Source organism: Littorina saxatilis, linkage group LG5, assembly GCF_037325665.1.
Source record: "Littorina saxatilis isolate snail1 linkage group LG5, US_GU_Lsax_2.0, whole genome shotgun sequence".
NCBI classification, from domain to species: domain Eukaryota; kingdom Metazoa; phylum Mollusca; class Gastropoda; order Littorinimorpha; family Littorinidae; genus Littorina; species Littorina saxatilis.
In genome coordinates, this window is record NC_090249.1 from 56,584,561 (window position 1) to 56,597,865 (window position 13,305).

At 43.4% G+C, this 13,305-nt stretch overlaps 1 protein-coding gene across 1 annotated transcript in view; it reads right to left on the minus strand.

The window, feature by feature from the left end:
• The window catches only part of LOC138967500 (CD302 antigen-like), a gene marked incomplete at its 3' end in the record, with an annotated part of 22,058 nt that extends 9,995 nt beyond the window's left edge, over window positions 1-12,063 (minus strand). Inside the window, 1 exon segment of the mRNA XM_070340062.1 lies at window positions 11,894-12,063.
• Window positions 12,064-13,305: the final 1,242 nt, after the last annotated feature.

Below are 13,305 nucleotides of genomic sequence, written 5' to 3' on the forward strand. Positions count from 1 at the left end.
TCGGCCAGCAGATCGCAGACATTTCGGCGCATATCCTACTTTTCACGGCCTATTATTCCAAGTCACACGGGTATTTTGGTGGACATTTTTATCTATGCCTATACAATTTTGCCAGGAAAGACCCTTTTGTCAATCGTGGGATCTTTAACGTGCACACCCCAATGTAGTGTACACGAATGGATCTCGGTTTTTCGTCTCATCCGAGGTACATGCTTAAGCCGGGGGGGGGGGGGGGGTTGCGCAACCCCTGTAACCCCACCCCCCCTTGTCCGGCCCTGTCTATGTTGCTCTATGACTGTTCTGAATGTAGGCAAAGATCTTGAAATTTGTTCAAGATCTTTGAGTTTGATTGAGATTATTGACATTGTCGACATTGCCACGTCCGGCTGTCACTCCTCAGTGTGACCTCGACTGGCTCGAGTCTGATCGAGTCTGCGTGTAGCCAAAACCGAAACTAGAAATGTGTTTTTCATCCCAGCAACGTGGACACGCTTGGCATAGATTCTAATTGTCGCTTCTTTGCATTAAGCTTGGATTTATTTTAGCGCCTGTAAACTTAATCTAAACAACGAAGTGACTGTGGTAAGATGAACAAAGTTAAAAAACAAAGGAATACTGTACTCACCAATACAAGAACGGGACAAGACGGTACGAATTTTCGCTTATGGAAGCTTCATCAGGAAAAACAAGAACACAAAAGACAACAAAAAGCAGACGCAACACGGAACGAACAAGGTTTGAAAGAAAATGGAGGGGAAACACGCAAAAAAGGGAAGGAACTCTAGGAACGGAAATGAATGAAAGGGGAGAGAAGTGGTTGGATGATGTCATGGGCACAGGCATACTAGACTAAAAGTGATACACATTAATAAAAGGGGTGGGGGGGGGGAAAGAGGGGAGAAAAAAATAAATAAATAAAAAAAAAATTTTAAAAAATTAAAAAAAGAGGGGGGGGGAGGGGGGGGAAACGTACGCACGTACACGCACACATACACACACACACACACACACACACACACACATTCACACACAAACACACACACACACACACACGTACCGTAAATCCACAGTAGGTTGGGGAATACAAGTACATCACATTTTCGCATTCAAACCGTCAGGTGTGGATGTGCCCAGGAATAATATAAAATCGGACTCTACTTGTTTTCTGTCTGTGGAGGTGCTGTACATTTGCCAGACACCTTTCACACGTGCATCCAGGGAGGTGTGGTTGCTGCTGTTGAAATGTTGGGCAACAGACCTACAGCGGCGATGCCGAACATCTGCCAGATGTTCGGTGAAGCGGGTAGAGAGGGTTCTTTCGGTCTCACCAATGTAGAGTACTTTGGGGCATTTGAGACAGGATATGGCATAGATGAGATTGCGGCTGGTGCAAGAGAACGTGCGTTTAATGTTGAAATCTTTTTGGGGGCCGGTCAGAGTGGTAGAATGGCAAATGTGGGGGCAGGTGTGGCAACGAGGGTTCTGGCATGCGTGTGTGCCGGGTTGTAGGGGAACTGGCGAACGAAGAGAGGATCGAACCAGGGAGTCTCGAAGGTTGCAGTCCCGTCGGGAGGCCAACAAGGGTGGCAGGCTGAACGTTTCACCAACAGAGGGGCTAGACTTAAGGATGAACCAATTGGTTTTCAAAATGTGGCGAACAGGTAGGTTGTGGGGATGGTGGGTCAAAACTGCCACAGGTCTGTCTGATCTGTCTGAGGTGGATGATGGCTGCAGAGCTACTTGTCTCGGTATGCAGCGAACTTTATGTAAGGCCACATTCAAGAGGCTGGATGGGTAGTCACGTTGAAGGAAGAAGTCAGACATTTCTGCTGCTTTTTCTTCAAAGTCATTTGTGTCAGAACAGATGCGGCGCAGTCTGAGAAACTGGGAAAATGGAATGCTCCGGATGGTGGAAGAAGGGTGAGAGGAATGGAAAGTAAGGTAGGTGTGAGCATCAGTGTCTTTGTAATGAACACTGGTGGAAAGAATGCTATCAGACAGGGAAATGTTCAAATCCAGAAAGGCGACTGCGGAAGGAGAGATATCAAAGGTGAATTTGATGGAGGGATGGTAGTTACTGACAAAGTGTATGTAATCAGTGAGGTCAGACAACGAGAGAGAGGTGGCACCGAGGCAATCATCGATGTAGCGTTTGCACAGTTCAGGCTGAGGTCCAGTGTAAGTGGAACGAATCTGGGATTCCAGGTGGCCCATGAATAGGCAAGCATAGGAAGGTCCCATTTTAGTGCCCATGGCGACACCACTTATCTGATGAAAGACTTGTCCATCAAACTCAAAAGTATTGAGCGTGAGGACAAGCTCCGCGAGACGGAGGAGGATGGGAGTCGGTGGGTCGCGAACAGAACGATTGTCCAGGAAGAACTGAAGTGCTTGAAGTCCGTCGGAATGAGGGATGGAGGTATACAGAGAACATACATCCATGGTGAACAGAAGGTTGGGATGAAAAGAAGGGTTGTTGTTGATTTCACCCAGAAGGTGAAGCGCATGAGTGGTGTCTTTGATGTATGAAGGCAGTGTCTGAACGATTGGTTGCAAGAGATGGTCGAGGTACTGAGACAGATGCTCAGTGGGGCAACTGCAAGCGGACACAATAGGTCTGCCTGGAGAGTCAGGTTTGTGTATCTTGGGCAAGAGATACAATTTGGGTTGTTGAACTTGAGACTTGTTCAAGTGTTTTGCAGTAGGAGGAAGCTTGTTTTGTGTGACAGCAGTTTTAATGGTCTGGGCAATGAGTTTTTTGTCTGACAGAAGTGTTGGTTCCGTTAGGGATTGATAAGCAGTAGTGTTGTGGAGCTGCCGATTGGCTTCTTGGATGTACATGCTGCGGTCCCAAACCACAACAGCCCCTCCTTTATCTGCTGGTTTTATGACGATGTCAGATCTTTGTTGTAAGGACTTGAGGGCGACAAATTCTGATTCAGAGAGGTTGCTTTGTTTGATGGGTTTGGGTTTAAGAGCTTTGATGTCTGCCTGACATTGTGAAATGTACAGTTCAACATGGGCAGACTTACCACATGGTGGAAGGTTGCGGCTGCCTGGTTGGAAGAGTTGAATGAAGATGTCCTGTGATGTAGGAGGTCTAGGGACTGAACCTAACACAGCCATCCATCTGAGAGTACGGAAAAAACGCTCACAGTCAAGGAGTGTTTTGTACTTGCTTGTGGTTTTGGTTAAAGGAACAAACTTGAGTCCTTTGGACAGGACTGAGCGTTCATCCTCTGATAAAGTAAGTGTATCTGGGATACAAACTACGCGCGGGTTGGGATCCACGTTAGCAGAGTGGACAGACGCAGACGATGAATGGGGGGATGAAGGCTGTTGGGCAGAGGCAGGTGTAGTGTCTTTGAGTGCACACAGTTTTTTAGTCTTAGTGTTTTTGCAGTTGTTGAAAGTCATCTGGTTGTGCGTGTGAACAATCTGTTTCACAACATGGACAGTGGGAGGAGGAAAGACAGTGACTAGTTGTCGCTGAAGGGTGCATAGTTTGACCGTAAGACCACGTAATTTACGATCAAGCGCTTTGATCTGAGCAGAGATAAGGTGTTGACTGGCAGCTGCGAGGCAGCGGTTAGTGTCATTCAGCAGTAACGAGTCTGAGCGATCAGCCGGAGAGTGAGTCAAACGAAATCCCTTGGGGATAAGTTTAGCTCGCTGACAGTCTCTCAGAAAAGTGAGATGACTGGAAGTAGTTGTTTTGCCTATTGTCGTCCTGCCATAAGAAGTTGCAAGTTGGTACAAGATAGGTACTGGTCTGAGAAACGAAAAGCAATGAGTCATACTAGAATAGACTCGGGAAGCAAGGGTGGATGGCATGATGGAAAAACAAAAAACAAATTAAAAGCTGAGGAAGAAAAAGAAAGAGAGAAAGATGAAAAAGACGAAGAACCAAAGTGTACCTAACCGAGAAAATGGTATGAAAAATGGTATGGTATGGTATGTTTAATGTAAACTTATCAACAATGGGTTAAATTCAGGAACTATGGCGGGGAGACGTGCCAGTTTGGGTCACTTGATCCTCATGTCAAAGTCGATCAAAGTCATGTTCGTTGGGGATTTTGTTATTATAGACTCTACCATCCCACATACATGTACTTTAATTTCAATCCACCCAATAGTTTTTGAGAAAATGGGTTTAAAAGATTTAGCTCTGGAAATGTGAAATTGAGCAAGCATATATTCATGTCAGTGTGTGAGTGAGGGTGTGGTAGTTGAATGTGTATGAGTGTATATTCTTTCACCCACCTTCATGATTCCTAGACTGACCTTTAGTCAGGATTATAGACTCTACCATCACACATACATGTACTTTAATTTCAATCCACCCAATAGTTTTTGAGAAAATGGGTTTAAAAGATTTAGCTCTGGAAATGTGAAATTGTGCAAGTATATATATTCATGTGTGTGAGTGAGGGTGTGGAAATTGAATGTGTATGAGTGCAGGGGCGGATTAGGGGGGGGGGGTTACAGGGGTTCCGGAACCCCCCCCATGAGTGGCTGCTGACTCCAGTTGATCATGTTTAAAATCAAGGATAAGCCATAAATTGTTCATAAAATAGCTAAAACTCTTCAGGTTCGGGGGGGCTAAGCCCCCCAGACCCCCCAACCGGGCCTTGCCCATGTACCCCACAAGGTCTACCCCTGGACCCCAGGTTGTAACCCTCCCCCCCCCCCTGGCTTAACTGCTCCGCCCCTGGAGTGTATATTCCTGTGAGTGTCTGTATGAGAGAGAGAGAGAGAGAGAGAGAGCGAGAGAAAAACAATGAAAACAACATTCTTGTTACTGATTACAAATCATAATATGTATTTCTATGTGTGAATGAAAGAGAATTTTTTAAAAATAATAAAAAAGTGCAACAGTTGTCACTTTGTGTTGAATAAACAATAGATCCAGAGGAGCGAATAACTGTGTGGTTGTGTTTACTTTGACACGTGCTTTCTGTACCTGCAACTTTTACCGTGACCGTGATTTGCCACTGGTGTTCGTGATCGTGAAAACAAAAATCAAGGTTACTGTGATCGTGAAAGCTAAAATTTCCCTTCCCGTGATCGTGATGATACCCCCCCTTTGGGGCCCTCTAATATGTCACGACAACTACCGTTGAGAAACAATTCAACGGAAAAACATACATTATCTAGAAACCGAAAATAGTGATTTTGGCGTTTCCTTGATAATTCTTCAAGGAGCGCACATTTTTAAAAGAAATTCAAAACATACAATAACATGTAATTGGACTACATTTTGTGGAATCAAATTTACGTTATTTTAATTAAAACGTTGATTTCATCATCTTCACATATAACGGTTTTAACTGACAAGCTATATTTTCTTTGATTTTATCCCGACCCACAAACGCCTTCCACAAAGTGTAGTCCTATGAATACTAAAAGGCCATGCCACGTTTTGTTCCAGTCGGTTGAGAACATTTTGAGTTATCAAGGAAACGGCGAAGCAAGGTGCCGAAAACATCATTCTGAGAAAAAAGGCTTCAAAGTTTAAATACGACGTCAAACTGGAAAACAACCGTTTCTCGGTCCCTAATTGTCGAATTTCCACCAAAATTGGCACAGTGATCCGTTGTCCTAACTGAACTTCAATACAAACTCTTCAAGAAGAAAAAGTTATTTTTTGGCGGTTAAAAACGAACACACACAAACCTATGAATAAAGTACATTGCAATAATGCCGTAGATCTTACGGGATTTAACGTTTTTTTAACTGACAAAAATTTACTTTTTATTCTTGTTGAAATTCACAACATTTCATAAAGATCGGTGAAAAATTAGAAAATAACGGTTTATAACTGACAAAAGCTTGGTTTTCTTCTGAAAAGTACGTATTGAAACTCAGTTATAAACAACGGACCTACTCACAAAATTTCATAAAGATTGGTGAAAAAAACGGGATTTAACGGTTTTTTAACTGCCAAAAATCAACTTTTTATTCTTGTTGAAATTCAGTTAGGGACAACCAACCTAACCACAAAATTTCATAAAGATCGGTGAAAAATTAGAAAATAACGGTTTATAACGGGTTTTTAACTGCCAATAATTAACTTTTTCTTCTTCAAAAGTTTGTATTGGAGATCAGTTAGGGACAATGGATCACTGTGCCAATTTTGGTGTAAATCCGACGATTAGGGACCAAGAAACAAGGAGCAGAGTGTTTTTTGGTGGTTAAACTGTCATTTTAGCGGTTTAATGATTTGGTGAAATTTCTTCCACCACAATACTATACAATGTTTTACCTACCCATTATTGCAAGAACCCCAAAATCACATTTTTTTGGAAAAATCGCTTTTACCCATGCTAGAACCTCCCCGAGCAGGTCTGCACATAAGTTGACCTGGGAGATCGGAAAAATCTCCACTTTTAACCCACCAGGCGGCAGCGACCGGGATTCGAACTCACGACCTTCCACCACGCCACCGTCTAAAGTGTACCTTTCAAATTCAACGTTTTATGTACCCACAACGCAGTGGAGTAGCTAATTATAACTGCACTGACGTATACACAAAACCGGAGGAAATAGCCTGCTGATCAAATTCTCATTTGGGCTATATAGTATCGGCAGATCAGGCACGCTGAAATCGACTATGTGTCCGTGCCAAAGATTGGGCGATCTACACCCTTGACCCCTCATGCTTCGCATCTTGAAGGAAGGGTCGATTCCAGTAGGAAACAAGTCGCGTAAGGCGAAAATACAACATTTAGTCAAGTAGCTGTCGAACTCACAGAATGAAACTGAACGCAATGCCATTTTTCAGCAAGACCGTATACTCGTAGCATCGTCAGTCCACCGCTCATGGCAAAGGCAGTGAAATTGACAAGAAGAGCGGGGTAGTAGTTGCGCTAAGAAGGATAGCACGCTTTTCTGTACCTCTCTTTGTTTTAACTTTCTGAGCGTGTTTTTAATCCAAACATATCATATCTATATGTTTTTGGAATCAGGAACCGACAAGGAATAAGATAAAAGTGTTTTTAAATTGATTTGGACAATTTAATTTTGATAATAATTTTTATATATTTAATTTTCAGAGCTTGTTTTTAATCCGAATATAACATATTTATATGTTTTTGGAATCAGCAAATGATGGAGAATAAGATAAACGTAAATTTGGATCGTTTTATAAATTTTTATTTTTGTTTACAATTTTCAGATTTTTAATGACCAAAGCCATTAATTAATTTTTAAGCCACCAAGCTGAAATGCAATACCGAAGTCCGGGCTTTGTCGAAGATTACTTGACCAAAATTTGAACCAATTTGGTTGAAAAATGAGGGCGTGACAGTGCCGCCTCAACTTTCACGAAAAGCCGGATATGACGTCATCAAAGACATTTATCAAAAAAATGAAAAAAACATTCGGGGATTTCATACCCAGGAACTCTCATGTCAAATTTCATAAAGATCGGTCCAGTAGTTTAGTCTGAATCGCTCTACACACACACACACACACACACACACAGACACACAGACACACAGACACACACACGCACATACACCACGACCCTCGTTTCGATTCCCCCTCGATGTTAAAATATTTAGTCAAAACTTGACTAAATATAAAAAAGGGGATGAGGGTTGGTGGGAGGGAGGGGGGCGGAGAAAATGTGGAGTTATAACGAAGGAACGAAGAGGAGGGGGAATTTTGGAATAAATGTATACTTTGATGCATGCTGTACTTTTGTTTGTTTGTTCTTTTTGCTTCAAACAGAAGTACTTTACCGAATTAATGTTCTTGGGAAGAAGTATTTTGGATTGAAAATACACTTTCAACTTTAAAGCTGCGGTACTTGACGTTTTTCAGTTTTTGAGTAAGAGATTTAATGTTCACGATTCAGACGAGTCCTTGCGATATATTAACAGCTGCGAGTGTCCTGTACAGAATAGGGCAATTATGTTATTTGTTGGTGTGGTACTACTTCAAACATAACAGTGACTTCGAAAAGAAATACAACAAACTGCTTGAATAGTCCTGTTGAAACTGCCCAAAAGGAAGAAGACAGATGTATTACTTACATCTTACCTTAAAAATAAAATTGAAAAAACAACCTACTTCAATCCTGAAAGCCTTATTACCTCTAATCCTAAATGTAAAACGATCCAAACCGCATCGACAAGAAGTCTCTACCTCAACTCTTAAAGGTGCCTTTTTTCGTGCAATAAAAGACGTCTGATTGTATCATATAAAAAAAAAGTTGAATTGAATGGATTGGTATAGACCTTGTCGGCATCCGAGCAGCTCTCGCGCGATATCCGCGAGACATGCTCTTTGTTATGCTTTGAAACTCGCGAGAAGTACGATCATCGGCCTTCGCAGCTCTCGCGAGATAGTCGTGCAGCATACTTTGCTATGCTTTGAAGTTTGCAAGAGCTTGGGATGCCGACAGGGTCTATTGAATTGAACTGAATTGAAGAAATTGTGCGCACAATACGGGCCTAGCTGTTTACATGGGATCAGAGTTCCCTTCCCCATGGACACATACCAACATTCAACTGCCTGATTTCTTTAAATAGAGAGCGGGAACTTTTGCTGAAATAGTTTTGCGAATGATATCTGCTACATTAATTCAGCATAAAGATCCCAATTTACAAGGAAAACAACAATAACAAACAACACGAACACAAAAATAAATCCAAAAATTCGGAGACTGTTGATTTTTAGTAGCCTATGTGTTCAAGTGGGGCAATTCTTCTTATCCCATACAAAATCATTCTCTGTGATAGTGGAGATGAAAGTTGACACGAGCAAGAATGCACCTTTAAGCGTGATGATATTGCTCTACTTTTCTTTAAAACAGCACACTGCTGTTTTGAAAGCTGAAAACACTATTTTCAAATCAATAAAACCATGTTTTGGGTGACCATACTGACCCACAGCAAAATACACTTCCCAGGAAAGGCAGCCAGTGTCTCTTTGCGACAGGAAACGAGGTCGCACAAAAGCCCGCTTGGACTTGAAGAGCTTCCAGATTGTGTACAAATATTAGCTCCTCTGTCTGGGTGTCTATTTTCTAAGGCCGATGATTAGATTTGCGAGTTGGTGCCAGACGACCCCCCCACCCCCCCCACCCCCCCCCCCCCCCCAAAAAAAAAAACCGACCGATCAATAGTGGACATGGCTTTTGTAAGGGAGCGTGTTAACTTGAAGTGTCTACATGAGTATCAGAGTGTGATCAGGTTTTGGCCACTGTAGTCACCTCTCTCTCCCCCCCCCCCCCTGTCTTATTAAGTACAGCGTGTGAACAAGTGTTGGCCACTGTAGTCACCTCTCCCCCCCCCCCCCCTTGTCTTATTAAGTACAGCGTGTGAACAAGTGTTGGCCACTGTAGTCACCTCTTCCCCCCCCCCCCCTTGTCTTATTAAGTACAGCGTGTGAACAAGTGTTGGCCACTGTAGTCACCTCTTCCCCCCCCCCCCCTTGTCTTATTAAGTACAGCGTGTGAACAAGTGTTGGCCACTGTAGTCACCTCTTCCCCCCCCCCCCTTGTCTTATTAAGTACAGCGTGTGAACAAGTGTTGGCCACTGTAGTCACTTCCCCCCCCCCCCCCTTGTCTTATTAAGTACAGAGTGTGAACAAGTGTTGGCCACTGTAGTCATCTCTCCCCCCCCCCCCTTGTCTTATTAAGTACAGAGTGATCAAGTTTTGGCCACAATAGTCACCCCCCTTGTCTTATTAAGTACATAGTGTGATCAAGTTTTGGCCACAATAGTCACCTCTTGCACCCCCCCCCCCCCCTTGTCTTATTAAGTACAGAGTGTGATCAAGTTTTGGCCACAATAGTCACCTCCCCCCCCCACCCTCCTTGTCTTATTAAGTACAGAGTGTGATCAAGTTTTGGCCACAATAGTCACCTCCCCCCCCCCCCCCTTTGTCTTATTAAGTACAGAGTGTGATCAAGTTTTGGCCACAATAGTCACCTCCCCCCCCTCCCCTCCCCTTGTCTTATTAAGTACAGAGTGTGATCAAGTTTTGGCCACAATAGTCACCTCCCCCCCCCCTTGTCTTATTAAGTACAGAGTGTGATCAAGTTTTGGCCACAATAGTCACTTCCCCCCCCCCCCCTTGTCTTATTAAGTACAGAGTGTGATCAAGTTTTGGCCACAATAGTCACCCCCCTTCCCCCCCCCCCCCTTGTCTTATTAAGTACAGAGTGTGATCAAGTTTTGGCCACTGTAGTAACCTCTTCCTCTTTTGGTGTGACTGGGTTTTGAAACAGCTTCAAATATAAATGTTAGGCTTAAAAACCGTGACTTTAGGAGTGGCCTGTAGATGATGGTGGGTGGGTGTTGGGGGGGGGGGGGTTGTTACCCGGGAAAACCTATGCTCAAGTTTTTACTTGATATTCAAGTCAATGTACATTATAATCAGACTCAATCCGTGTATATTATAACTAGATGATTACCCGCTTCGCCCGGGTGGATCGCGAGACGGAGTATGCAGCGTGGCGGTTCGCCGGCTTCGCCGGGTTAGAGCACGTGTTGACGTGAATGACGCCACACGAAGGAAGGGAGATAAACGCGCAAAACACTGGAGAAGATAAGGAAGAGTTACTGGAAATGGATCTACAGAAAAACCAAAATCGGTTCACCGCGCCGCGCTTAGAGCACGTGTTGAAAATTTTCATCGACCAGATTGTGTCCGGGGTCTACCTAAATATGCCCACCAAATTTGAAGCAGATCCATCGAGAACTTTGGCCGTGCATCGCGAAGTGACAGACAGAGAGACAGACACACACACACACAAGCCGTATATAGATATAAGATAGAAGATATAATCTGACATGGCTAATAGTTATCAGAAAATTCGACAAGATTAGGCAAAAATCTTCTGTTGTGTATTTGGTTTGGTCCGTGTGACATGGTTTTCTTGAGAACGTCAACATCAACATAGTTTAGAATTTTTTTTAATATGATGTACTTTTTAATATGGTTAAACTTTTGACGGGCAATTTTGTTGCATCAAATAAAAGTTGTTTTTTCTCTTTTTTTAGTTTTTAATTTATTGGGGATTTGTTTCATAATAAGTTTAAGAAAATGAACCGAATAAAAACTGAAATGACAAATGCAAAGGTATGAACAATAATAATATATAATCTTTAAACAAAAAATCGATAAACAAATTATATATATAAAATAAAAATGAAACCACAAAAAAACAAGGAGAAACTAAACAGGCAGAGAATTCAACATCAACAAAGCACATCCCTCTTTCCTCTAAAAAGAAGACAGAAAGGCAGAATTAGTTCAAAGAAACCAAAACACAATGTCTCACCGTCTCAACGCAAGCCATTTACACAGCTAGTAGAGGAACACCCCAAAGACAGCTAGCTAATACATCAAGCCGTAAGGGGAAACAGCGCAGCTCGTATTATAAACATGTTTCCATCGCCGCTGCAGTTGCCACTCGTATGTCTACCACAAATACCACCCCCACCACCACCACCACCAATCACTACAACGACGACACCCCTCAAATAATCCGATGTAAAATGGCAACATAATCCTGTCACGATGATTGAAATCAAGCCTGCTCTTTACCAATCCCGCTGACTAACTAAATGACTGACGGACTAAATGATTGACGGACTGATTAACCGACTAGTTAATTGACTAACTGACTGAATAATCAACTAACAAACTAACCAACGTACACACGTACGCACGCATGCACGCATAAACGACAGAATGAGCTAACTCACAGACTAACTAATTAGCGGAAAAAAGCAACTAAACAGAAGAATAAAGAAAAGAACAGTAAAAAGAACATTCGTCTACTGTTTGAGAAAGAAGCAAAGAAATGAAACAAGCAAAACATAACAACAAGAACAACAAGAACAAACTTCAAAGAGAGAAGACACAATTTCTCACCTTCTCAGTCACAACATCCACGCAGATGAACCGCAGGCTAAGGCTAATAAACCAAGCAGCTAGCACCGACTTGCCTCCATCCCCGCTGCAGCAACTACTACTACTTTCACCACCACCGACACCACCACAACCAGGGAACCCCTCCCACAACAGTCTGATGTAAAACGGCAACACAATCCTTCCACGATGATTGAATCAAGCCTGCCCCTTCACCCATCCCCGCTGGCTAGCTTTGACTGCGGGCTGGCATTTCTCTGTAAATACCAGTCTTCGACCAGGCCTGCTGTATTCAATAAGCAAAACTTGCTCCCCCGAAAACTTGGGAACGGGGCTTTGGCTCCCCCGAAATACTCGCGAACAGGATTTTCTTTTCTTTTTTCTTGTTTGTTCTTCCTATCCTGCCCCCGTCCCCCTTTCTCTTTTATTCTATGTGTCTCTGTTTCTGTCTTTCTGTCTCTCTCATTTTATATGTCTGAATACCTGTCTCTGTCTGTCTGTCTGTCTGTCTGTCTGTCTGTCTGTCTTGTCTGTTTGCTGAGTCTCTGTTTCTCCCTGTATCTCCCTGTCTGTCTTCTGTCTATTTCTCTCTGTCTCTGTCTGTCTCTGTCTGTCTCTGTCTGTCTCTGTCTCTCTCTGTCTCTGTGTCTCTGTCCCTCACTCTGTCGCTTTGTTTCTCTGTCTCTGTCTCTCTAGCTCTCTGTCTCTGTCTTTGTCTCTCTCTGTCTCTCTCTGTCTCTGTCTCTGTGTCTCTCTCTCTCTCTGTCTCTCTCTGTGTCTCGCTCTCTCTGTCTCTCTCTCACTCTCTCTGTCTCTGTCTGTCTGTCTGTCTGTCTGTCTCTCTGTCTCTGTCTCTGTCTCTCTCTCTCTCTCTCTGTCTCTCTCTATCTCTATCTCTCTGCTCTTTTGCTGACCCCCTCCTCTCCGTCTCTTTTTCTTTTCTTGTTCGTGACTTGTTGTCCATCTTCTGTAGATGGCAATCGAACCCCTCATTGCCATTTCGGGGTGGTCTTGGGCACTGGGATGGAGCAGCAATGTTCCCCCAATCTTTGATTGGATGTGCTTGAGGGGTTTTGAGGGAAATGGGAGAGGACGGAGAGAGAGTGTGTGTGGAGGAGGGGGGGGGCTAAGAGGAGGTAGTTTGCGTATTGCGGGGATATAGCTCAGTTGGTAGCGCGCTGGATTTGTATTCAGTTGGCCGCTGTCAGCGTGAGTTCGATCCCAGGTTCGGCGGAAATTTATTTCAGAGTCAAATTTGTGTGTCCGAACTCCCCCCCCCCCCCCCCCCCCCCCCCCGTGTACACTACATTGGGTGTGCACGTTAAAGATCCCACGATTGACAAAAGGGTCTTTCCTGGCAAAAATTGCTTAGGCACAGTTAATAATTGTCTACCAAGGACTACTACATTCTTGTA